We start from the raw sequence: 10,568 nt of genomic DNA on the forward strand, positions 1-10,568 counted from the left end.
AAACTCACCTTCTTTTTCCTTGCCTCCCCTTGTCCCAGTGAATTTCCAATTCTTAGATCTGGAAATTGGTAGGAATATGCAAGGCAAATTCCATTTTATAGCTCACCAACTTGCTCTTCATACTTGGGAAGTCACTGTGTTCCTCAAAGAATGGGCTTTGGACTGCTGACTTATTTCCACCTCCATTTCAGTATCTCTGAATAATCTTGGTCTGACATATCTACCCATCAAGGCATGGTTTCTCATTAAGTCCAGAAGTAGCTTTGGAATTTTTTCAGTATCACTTTCAAGGTAGCTATCACCAAATGATTGGGGTTGCCATGAAAGTTAAAACTTATTTTCCACCTTGAGACAGAGTATCTCTGAATGCCCTTTTGGCTCTAGAACTTCACAATTGTATCCAGTAGTTGGTTTTCAATACCCGCCCCCCCCCCCCCCCCCCCCCCCCCCCCGCACAAGTATGGGCAAAGAGTGCGAAGGTGGGCAGCAGGAAGCACGCACTGACTACAGTTATTGATGCATCTGTTTAACCTAAAATTGGGTCTCTACCTTCACATTTTTGTATGCTGAAGGGTACATCTGATAAGATAGACATTGTTGCAGTGTGTGTCTGTTGTCAATTTAGATGAAATCCCTGATTGAAACTTTTGAATCTAGTGCCTTGTATGTTACTGGACATAGCCAAATGCAACCTGCCTATGTCTCAAAGTGGCACCTCATCAAGCTCTACCAGCTATGGTTTCTTCTCTGCTGTCTACTGCTGTGCTCTGGGGCTTCCAACTGATTTACAATGCATCCTTGGAGCAATTCATCTGGGAGCTCCATTAAGAGCATGACCACCTGGGCCCTAGAGTCAGTAACACTTTCAAAAGACTCTAGAGAATAGGAATGGAAGGCTTTGTTTGACTTAAAAAGAATTGTTGTGAAGTACATGTAACATAAAATTTACCATCTTTTTAAGAGGACAGTTCTATAGCACTTAAGTATATTCACATTGTTGTGTAATCAATTTCCAAAACTGTTTTCATCTTTCCAAATTAAGACTCTATGTCCATTAAAAAGCAACTCCCCATTCACCCCTTTTCAGTTATTGGCAACCACCATGTGCTTTCTGTCTCTATGAATTTGACTACTCTAAGTTTCCCATATGAGCTGAGTATTTGTATTTTTGTGACTGGCTAACTTCACTTAGTGTAAAAGTTCATTCATGTTGTACTAATCTGAATAATATTCCCCTCTATGTGTGTACAGAACCACGTTTTGTTCCTCCAATAATCTGCCAGTGGACGTTTACATTGCTGCCACTTTTGGTTATTATGAATAATGCTGCTATGAATATGAGCATATAAATATTTCTTCTTGACTGTTATTGTTTAGATATGAAGCGTTCCCCAAAAGCTCATTTGTGAGGCTATGTAAGAATTTTAAGAGGCAAAGTGACTAGATTATGAGAGCTATAACAGTGAGTTAATCCACAGGAATCATTAACTGTGGTAACTATAGGCAGATAAGATCTGGCTAGAGGAAGTAGGTCACTGGGGGCATACTTTGGGGGCTTATTTTTTGTCCCTGGAGTGCTCTCTCTCTCTCTTTCTGTGTTTCCTGGCTTGTCATGTCTTGTGCTGTTTTTCCTCCATGAAATTCTGCCTCACCTTGGATCTAAATCTAACCATGCACTAAACCTCTGAAACCTCCACTAAGTTGTTCTTGTCAGGTCTTTTGGTCACAGTTGTGAAAAAAACAAAAACAAAAACAAAAACAAAACAAACAAAAAAAAACTGACTATAATAGAAATTGGTTCCAAGAAGTAGGGTTGTTTCTGTGATAAACCTGACCAGGTGATCCAGAAGCTTTGGAGCTTTTTGGAGTTTATAGGAGGAAGTTTGAAAAAGTTTAGAGATGCAAGCTGGAAAAGCTTTGGAATGCTGTAAGTGGAATTTAATGGGTGAGTTTGGTGGGGGCTCAGATGACCAGAATGCCCGTAGGACTGTGGTTGGTAAAAATCGTGCTCATGAGGTTTCAGTGGGAAATGAGGACTCTATTGGAAATTGGACTAGAAGTCATTCATATTGCTTTCTGGCAAAGAAGTAATGTACATTTTGCTCATGTCCTGAGACTTTAATGTAAAGCTGAATTTAATAGTAATGGGCTAATTAATCTGCTGGAGGAAATTTCAAGGCAGCACAGCTTTCACGTGATGGCACGGATATTGCTGGCATCTTTTAGCTAAGTTTACAGCGATAATCAGGAGCAGAAAGCAGATGATAAAGGTTTGAAAAACCCACAGTTGGCCAGAAAAGTGTGAATAGAATTGAAGCTAGGGAAGTTGAGGTGGTTATAGATATTATAGCCACTAAAGAGATGCTAAGTCCTATACCTAGAAAAGGAAAGATGGTTTGAGGTCATCTCTGGAGTTGACAAGACCACATCTGTCTCAGGCTCAAGTGTATAAAAGTAAATATTACTTTGAGAAGCAACAATGGGTGCACCCTGCTTGCACAGAGGGGTCTAAGAAGTAGTTTCATCTTGTTCAGCCACCCAGGTTCTCAGGGGTTGTGTAGCCAGGGCCCCAGGAGGCTTGGCTACTGTTTGGATTGGCAATAGGTGTAGGCATCAACCACGTGGTTCTGGTTTGTAGGAATGCTGAGATTTCCAAGGAAGGCCTGGGAGGCCAGGTAAAGTTAAATAGGTTGGAGTCCCTGTGGTTTGCCCCTGAGACAGAGATGCATAGAGAAGGAAGAAGGAAGCCAAAGCTGCAGTGGAGACTCCTGAGATTAAGAGATGTCAGTCACTTGGAATGTATGCCAAGGAAAGTTGCAGAAATGGATCAGGAACGAGTCAAGGGAGAGGTCATGTGGGTTGCAACTGGCAAGACCATAGGGGCAGAGCTACACAAGAGAGAATATCCCAATGCCATGTGCCCCAGGTGCCATGGTGCTGTAGGACTTGTTTGTCCAGCTCTGGATTTAGGTCTTATTTGTTTCCATCCTTTCTTCCTATGCCCCTATTTCTCCCTTGTGGCATGGAAATGTTTAATTTGTGCTATGATATATTTGGTATGTGTAACTTGCTTTTGATGTTTACAGGGGAAAATATCCACATGTTTGCTTTGTGTCTCAGATGAGATTTTGAACTTGTACTTTTGAGCAATGCTGTAACTGTTAAGATTACATGTATTTTGCATTATGAGATGGGCATGAGCTTTTGGGGTCAGGGAGAAGTGTTATGGTTTAGAAAAGAGTGGTCTCTTAAAAGCTCATGTGTGAAGCAATGGAAGAATTTTCAGTGGTGAAATAATTAGATTATAAGAGCTGAAACTTAATTAGTGAGCTAGACCAGAATGGAGTAACTGGGTGATAACTGCAGTTAGGGTGTGGCTGGAGGAAGTAGGCCACTTGGGGCATGTCTTTGGGATTCATGCTTTGTCTCTGGGGTGCAGATCTCCCTCTCTCTACCTCTTGGTTGCCATGTTTTGAGCAGCTGTGCCCTTCCACCATAATATTCTGCCTCACCTGGGGCCCAGAGCCATGGAATTGCCTGACCATAGGCTGAACTTATGAAATCATAAGGCAAAATAAACTTTTCTTCCTCTAAGTTGTTCTTGCATCAGGTCTTTGGTCACAGTGATGCAAAGACTAAAAGAAAAATCTTGCTCAATTCTCTTGGATGAATACTCAGATATGGAATTTGTGGATCATATGGTGATTCTGTTTTTAATATCTTGAGGAACTGAAATACACCTTTTCATAGCAACTGCTTATTTAACATTTTTATCAATAATGAGCAAGGGTTTCAATTTCTGTACATCATTGCCAATACTTGTTACTTTGTAGTTTTCAATAGTAATGGCTGTGAGGTGGTAGCAAGTCTTTTTGTTGAACGAATGTCTTACTGCGTTAAAATTATTTCCCTACAGTTGTTTATAACAAATGTGTAAGGTAGACATTAGATATAACCAAATTCATTGCACTGTTACTAGTCTTCACTCACTTCAACCTCAGTTTAAATGGTTTATTTTTGAAAATTTTGTACCAGTAATCTGCTATGTAATAACTTGCTAAGGAATCAGAGGCTTAAATGAGGCTTAAGATGATATTTCTGCTTTTTTTTTTTTTTTCAGGGTGGGTACTAGGGATTGAACTCAGGGGCACTCAACTACTGGGCCACTCCCCAGCCCTTTTTTGTATTTTATTAGAGACAGGCTCTCACTGAGTTGCTTAGTACCTCACTGTTACTGAGGCTGGCTTTGAACTTGTGATCTTCCTGCCTTAGTCTCCCGAGCTGCTGTGATTACAGGTGAGCACTACCACTACGGAGCCTGGTGATATTTCTGCTTCTACTGAAATTAGCACCTCAGTGAATTGGTAAATTATGACTAGTGAAAGGATCAGAGGTCAAAGTAGAATCATTAAGCTCTACCAAATTCAACTGATCACGCTTAAGGAGGTGAGAGCTGAAGTACACATTTCCAGGCTGTTTCAGAAGATATAAGTTGTTCCAAAACCATGAGTCTAGAACATCTCCTACCCCCTGAAACATACTCCATCTTTGGCATAAATAAAAAAGTGCATCAGAGGTTGAACAGACATGATGTTGCCAGACAGGCAAAAATCATGTCTTTTGAATTTTGAAGACTGTATACATCTAAAAAGATATCAAAAACACAGCGCTGGCTCTTATTTGTTTTAGCACTATTTTAGAATTCAAGAAAGTTTTTTTTTTTTTTTTTTTTAAATGCAAAACTCCATCATTATCTGTAAAGGATTTAAGCTATTCCTGGAATTGTAGATTGGCTATGTTTTGCAAATGAGTCAGGAGAGAGGACTAGCTTACCACAGCTGGGTCTGTAATCAGGCCTATTATCCCCTTGCAGGCAGGGCGGGGAGGTTGTAGAGTGAGCACAGTGTGCTCTTACCTGCTTTCACCCTGTGGGAATGGAGTCCCCTTGCTGCCTCTGAAGTCAGAGATCCACAATCCTCCTTTCCAAAGATGTGTTGTAGAGCATTTAAAGCCATCATGATTTGATAACTTCATGACCTAGCTCAAGATAGGAAAGTCCCTAAGTCTTATCTAGAGACTTTATCTCCTAGTGGGCTGCTTTTTTTTTTTTTTTTTAAGCAAACTTTCTGAGGAAATCCCAGAATTTTAAACATATGAATTCAGGGGAAGACATTAAATATCAAATAGTATACAGGTTACCTTGAAAATTTAAAAGTTTCTTTTCCCTTATTTTCCAGTTCAATTTTGAAAGACTCTGCAATGAAGATTTTAAAAAGATCTTTAATGATCATTTTAAACATATATAACACAGAGCAATATAGTTGATGTTCTTGTACCAACAACTCAGTTTCAGTAGCTGTCAATATCTGCCATTATTTAAACTACACCGCTTTCATTCCCTGCTCCCTACTCAATAATTTTGAAACATGGATAAAATGGACATAGGGTTTTAAGACATTTTGCTCTCTGAAACATTGATGATTACTTATCTTGACATGGATATCTAAAACCATGTAAAAATAAATGGTTCATACTATCTTATCAGTTGAGATTTAAAATAAATCAATTAGGCCAGGGCGATGCATGTGTTCTTGGTCAACATAGAAATGTGGAGTATATTGGCTGAGTCCTCATGCAGACAAGATCATTATGGTCCTGGTAGGTAGAACAGGTATCTGGACACAAGCTATGTAGATTGATCTGTGTGACCAGCTCATTTTCTGTAAAAGAAGAATCAACCGAAGTGAGTGCTTTAAGATCCACTACAGGGTGGTGAGCAACATTCCTTCCACAACCAAACTTTAAGTCACCAACTTGGATAGAATATGGCCACTTCCGGGGGCACAGTCTTTTATGTGCTGTTGACATCCTGTGTTTGTAGCACTGTCTTCCACCGAGACCAGCAGACTTGGTTTGAGGGTGTCTTCTTGTCTTCCATGTGTCCCATAAATGTCAGTGCCAGCACCTTGTATAGAATTATGTTTGATGCAGGAAGCGCTGGAACTCGAATTCATGTTTATACCTTTGTGCAGAAAATACTGGGACAGCTTCCAGTTCTGGAATGGGAAATCTTTGGTTCTGTGAAGCCAGCACTTTATGCTTTTGTAAATCAACCTAAGCAGGTGCTGACACTGTTGAAGAACTCCTAGAGGTGGCCAAAGACTCAATTCCCCGAAGTCACTGGAAAAGGACCCCAGTGGTCCTGAAGGCAACAGCAGATCTGCACTTACCGCCCAAACAGAAAGTCCAGGCTCTGCTCTTGGGAGAAAATCTTCAAGAAGTCACCTTTCCCAGTCCCAGATGACATTGGTAGCATCATGGATGGATTATGAAGGCATATTGGCTTGGGTTACTGTGAGTTTCCTAACAAGTCAGCTACATGGCCATAGCTAGGAGACCCTCAGGACTCTGGACCTTGGAGGGCCTCCACCCAAATCACGTTCCTGCTGCAGTTTAAGAAAACCCTGGAACCAACCCCTAAGGGATACCTCACTTGCTTTGAGATGTTTAACAGCACTTATAAAATCTATACACATAGTTACTTGGGATTTGGATTGAAAGCTGCAGGACTAGCAACCCTGGGAGCCCCGCAAACAGAAGGAATTGATGGATACATTTTCCAAAGTGCCTGTTTACCAAGATGGTTGGAAGCAGAGTGGATCTTTGTGGGTGTGAAATACCAGTTTGGTGGCAACTGAGAAGGGAGATGGGCTTTGAGCCCTACTACAATGAAGTGCTGGGGGTGGTGCAAGGAAAGCTTTACCAGCCAGCGGAGATACAAGGAAGCTCCTCCTATGCTTTCTCTTACTATTATGACCAAGTGGTTGAAACACACATGCTTGATAATGAAAAAGGAGGGTGTTTTAAAAGTCGAAGACTTTGAAGGAAAAGCCAGGGAAGTGTGAGATAACTTGGAGAACTTCACCTCAGACAGTCCTTTCCTATGCATGGAGCTCATACATCACTGCCCTGCTAAAAGAAGGCTTTGGCTTTGCAGATAGCACCTTCTTACAGCTCACCAAGAAAGTGAGCAACATAGAAACAGACTGGGCCTTGGGGGTCACCTTTCACCTATTGCAGTCTCTGGGCATCTCCCACTGAGGCCAAGCACTTCCTCTGAGGCCCGCATTCACCAACAACCTTTTTAAGGGGAGAAGAAGAAAAGACTTGTTCATTTTCTGAGCTAGTCTGGGGACAACATGGATTGAGTGCAGTAGGTGGCTTTATCAGGGTGGAGGGACTTTCATATATAGATCTTGACTTTGAGCCTAGAGATTTGGGTGGAATTAATCTTTCTTGTCTAATGTGAATTATTACATAAGTATTTGGGGGCGCTTAGATGGCTCTGGAATTTAAATCATTGAGAGTCTTTGTGTGACACAGAGAGCCCTGTGAGCCAAATAGAATAGCTTTGGAACTCAACCTTTGAGTGAGAGCTCAGGGACAGGTCCTGGGAACCAAAGAAACTCATTTTAATCCTTGGAGTTCCTCATTCCTTTGAACATTTTAGTTTTCCTCTTACATGCTAAATTAAGCTGACTTACTACAATCTCATGATCTATCAATACTATTTTTTCCTCCCTATGTACTATCCTGCCTCTTCCATCATTTGTCTGCTCCACCTCCTCCCCTCAAAGAGAGAGAAAAATTACTTGGTTTTATTTTCCATGTGTAATTAAAAAAAAAAAAAACAAAAACAGTAGATTTTCACTGCTTGAATAAAATGAGGACCAGATTCTACTTTGCAGTTGAATCATTCAATCCATCATTCAACTGCAAAGTAGAATCTGGTCCTCATTTTATTCAAGCAGTGAACAACTAGTGAAAATCTATTATGTTCTAAATGGTCTTCAAGACAGCGGGAAGACAAAAGTGAACGCAAGCAACTGAAATTCTTTCTTTAGTGGAGTTTGCATATGAGAGTACGAGAGAGAGAGAGAGAGAGAGAGAGAGAGAGAGAGAGAGAGAGAGATATTTTGAATTTAGAATACTAAGTACAGGTATCATAGAAGGTCTCACTGAGCCCTCTCAGATGTTATCTGAGCAGGAGGTGAGTGAGGAAGCCATGTGAAAACATGGACTGATGCTGTTCTGGTCAGAGAAACAGTAAGTGCAAAGGTCCAGAGGTTGGAGGGGGTTCTAGTTTAGGAACAGCAAGGAAGCTAGGCTGGTAGAAGGGAGGAACTAGGAAAGGGGGTCCAAAAGTAAGAGGAGGAATGGCAGCTTGTTTAGGAACACCTCAAGGACTTAGGTTTTCAGAGATGATAAGCATGAACAAGGGCGTGTAGTTGGCCAACAGAATATTGAGAAGCAAAACATTGGTCTGATCAAGCCAACTGGGAGCAAAAAATGAGAATGAGTCCAGTTTTCACATAAGTCAAATTTCCTGCAATAATTTGAAAAGCACCAAAATTCGGTCCCCCTAGTCAAATAGAAATACCAATATATATACTCGGCACACTTACTTTTCCAAGTTGTTTTATTCAAGACTTCCTCTCCAACTGGGTTGGTTTAAATATTCTCTCTTCTTTGCATGGCTGGCCAGATAGAATTTCCAAACCAGTAGTTTTCCTTAGGTACACCTAATTCCCAATTCTGCTTCTTATCGATGGCTAATGTTTGCATTGATAACTATGTTATTTAGCTTGTCAGTTTACTCACAGAGCCCTAAGAAATCACCTACTGCTCTGAATAACTCCTTAAATCACTTGAATGCCTTATGCTAAACATTTACATGGTGTAATTTAGATTGCACCACTTCTTCAGACAACATTGTTTTGGGGGGTTTCAGACATAGTTTGAAAGTCTGTATAATCTGTTTTATTATTATATTTTTGAAAAAGTTAGACTTGAAAATTAGTTGCCTTGCTTTTGATCAAATCCCCATGTAAAGTATTATTGATTTATTTATCTGTGTACCTAGGGGTTCAATATTTTCTTGGGGCAAATGCATTCATTCCCTTTCAGGTGTGGCAGGGCTCACAAAGAAGGGCGGGGTGCTCATGTGTCATGATTTCCATTTATTCACACTTAAGTTCAGATTCAGTGCAAGCTGGTGTAAGTGGAGAGTCCTAGTTTATGATGAAATTCAAAAGGGAGAGAAGATTGGATATCAGTCTATGAGAGGCAATTGGATATCAGAAGAATGTAGAGGCAAAAAAACAAAGGTATTCTTGAGTAGCTTGCATAAAACTTGCTGAGCAGATTTTATGTGTGTGTGTTTTTTAAAGATCATTTTTTTGTTTATTTACCTGAAAAAGTGATTAGAATCTATTATATAACCATGACTGTGCTACATGCTAGAAGAAACAAAGTCATGGATTTTACCTATGGAAAGATTTTAGAACAATAAAGACAACGTTCATGGACTCACCAAATATTTCTTGAGCACTCATATTATCAGTCACTATATGAAGAGGTATAAAATATTCCTTTAGAGGGAACATTGATTGATTTTTCTTTCATATCAGTTTTCTCTTTGCTCACAAAGGTCCTAACCAAATTACAAGTAAGCACTATAACTGCTATCATTCTAGTGACTAAATTACAGAATGATGTTCTTTAATAATGCGGAGAAGGGCCTCTTGGGTCAGCTGCAAAAAAAGCAAAGAAAAGATGTCAACCAGACATCTCGGCCCTTGTTTTAAAATCAGTGTTTTTGAACAGATGAACCAAAGGAAACTAATTACAGTCAGATATGGTTCTATGGAGGTTCTATTTTGACAGTAGCTCCCAAAGGACTTTTTGAAAGGAATGAAGAAAGCAGGATGAAAAGATAAAGAGGGCTATGGCTTTTATTTGCCAGGTTAAGCTTTTCTGTCAAAGCCCAAACCAAAAAAATAAAAAATAAAATAAAAAATACAAAAACCAACAACAAAAAACGAAACAATTATCAAGTGAATTACCTCACTGTTTGGAATATTTAGCCTTTAAAAATAGTCACAGCAGTATTAACTGCCTATTTCAGACACTTAATATTTGCGGCGATCCTTGTTACATTTACCACACTGAAATGTTTTTTTTTTTTTTTTTTTAAAGACTCACTCTCACTGTAGAAAGTAAATGTACGTGCAGGGTGTGAATATTAGTATTCTCATAAGCATGTAATTGATAATATTAAGGTAATAATAGCAGGAAGATAATCTTGATTCCCCTGGGATTCTTAGGTTTTTGTAAACTTATTGGGAAAATAATTTTTCCTGTACTGCTGAAGTTTCTTTTTGGTAAACAGTATCTTTCTAAAAGAAAAAAGCATGAAGGAGAAATTGAGGTATGTATACATTTCCTCAAATGACCAGCATTGTATTCATGAATACTGTGTATCTTGCAATGAGCAGTGTGGAAACTGTTCATTTTTCAATCTGAAGTAAAATACTTCCAAGGACTTTAAAAAAATAGTCAAAGCTTACAACCAGAAGAATGAGAAGTTATATTCCATATAGGTATAATATGTCAAAATACATTCTACTGTCATGTATAACTAATAAATGAAAACATAGATACTTTACATGTGGCTAAGCTGTTCTTCTTTCAATTTAGTTTTTCTTTCATCTTTTTATATCCACACA

The 10,568-nt window shown here is 39.4% G+C and overlaps 1 pseudogene; it reads left to right on the forward strand.

Moving 5' to 3' along the window:
• Positions 1-5,825: 5,825 nt before the first annotated feature.
• On the forward strand, positions 5,826-7,101 carry LOC143407321 (ectonucleoside triphosphate diphosphohydrolase 5 pseudogene; annotated as a pseudogene).
• Positions 7,102-10,568: the final 3,467 nt, after the last annotated feature.

This window comes from Callospermophilus lateralis, chromosome 9, assembly GCF_048772815.1.
Source record: "Callospermophilus lateralis isolate mCalLat2 chromosome 9, mCalLat2.hap1, whole genome shotgun sequence".
In the NCBI taxonomy this organism is placed as follows: domain Eukaryota; kingdom Metazoa; phylum Chordata; class Mammalia; order Rodentia; family Sciuridae; genus Callospermophilus; species Callospermophilus lateralis.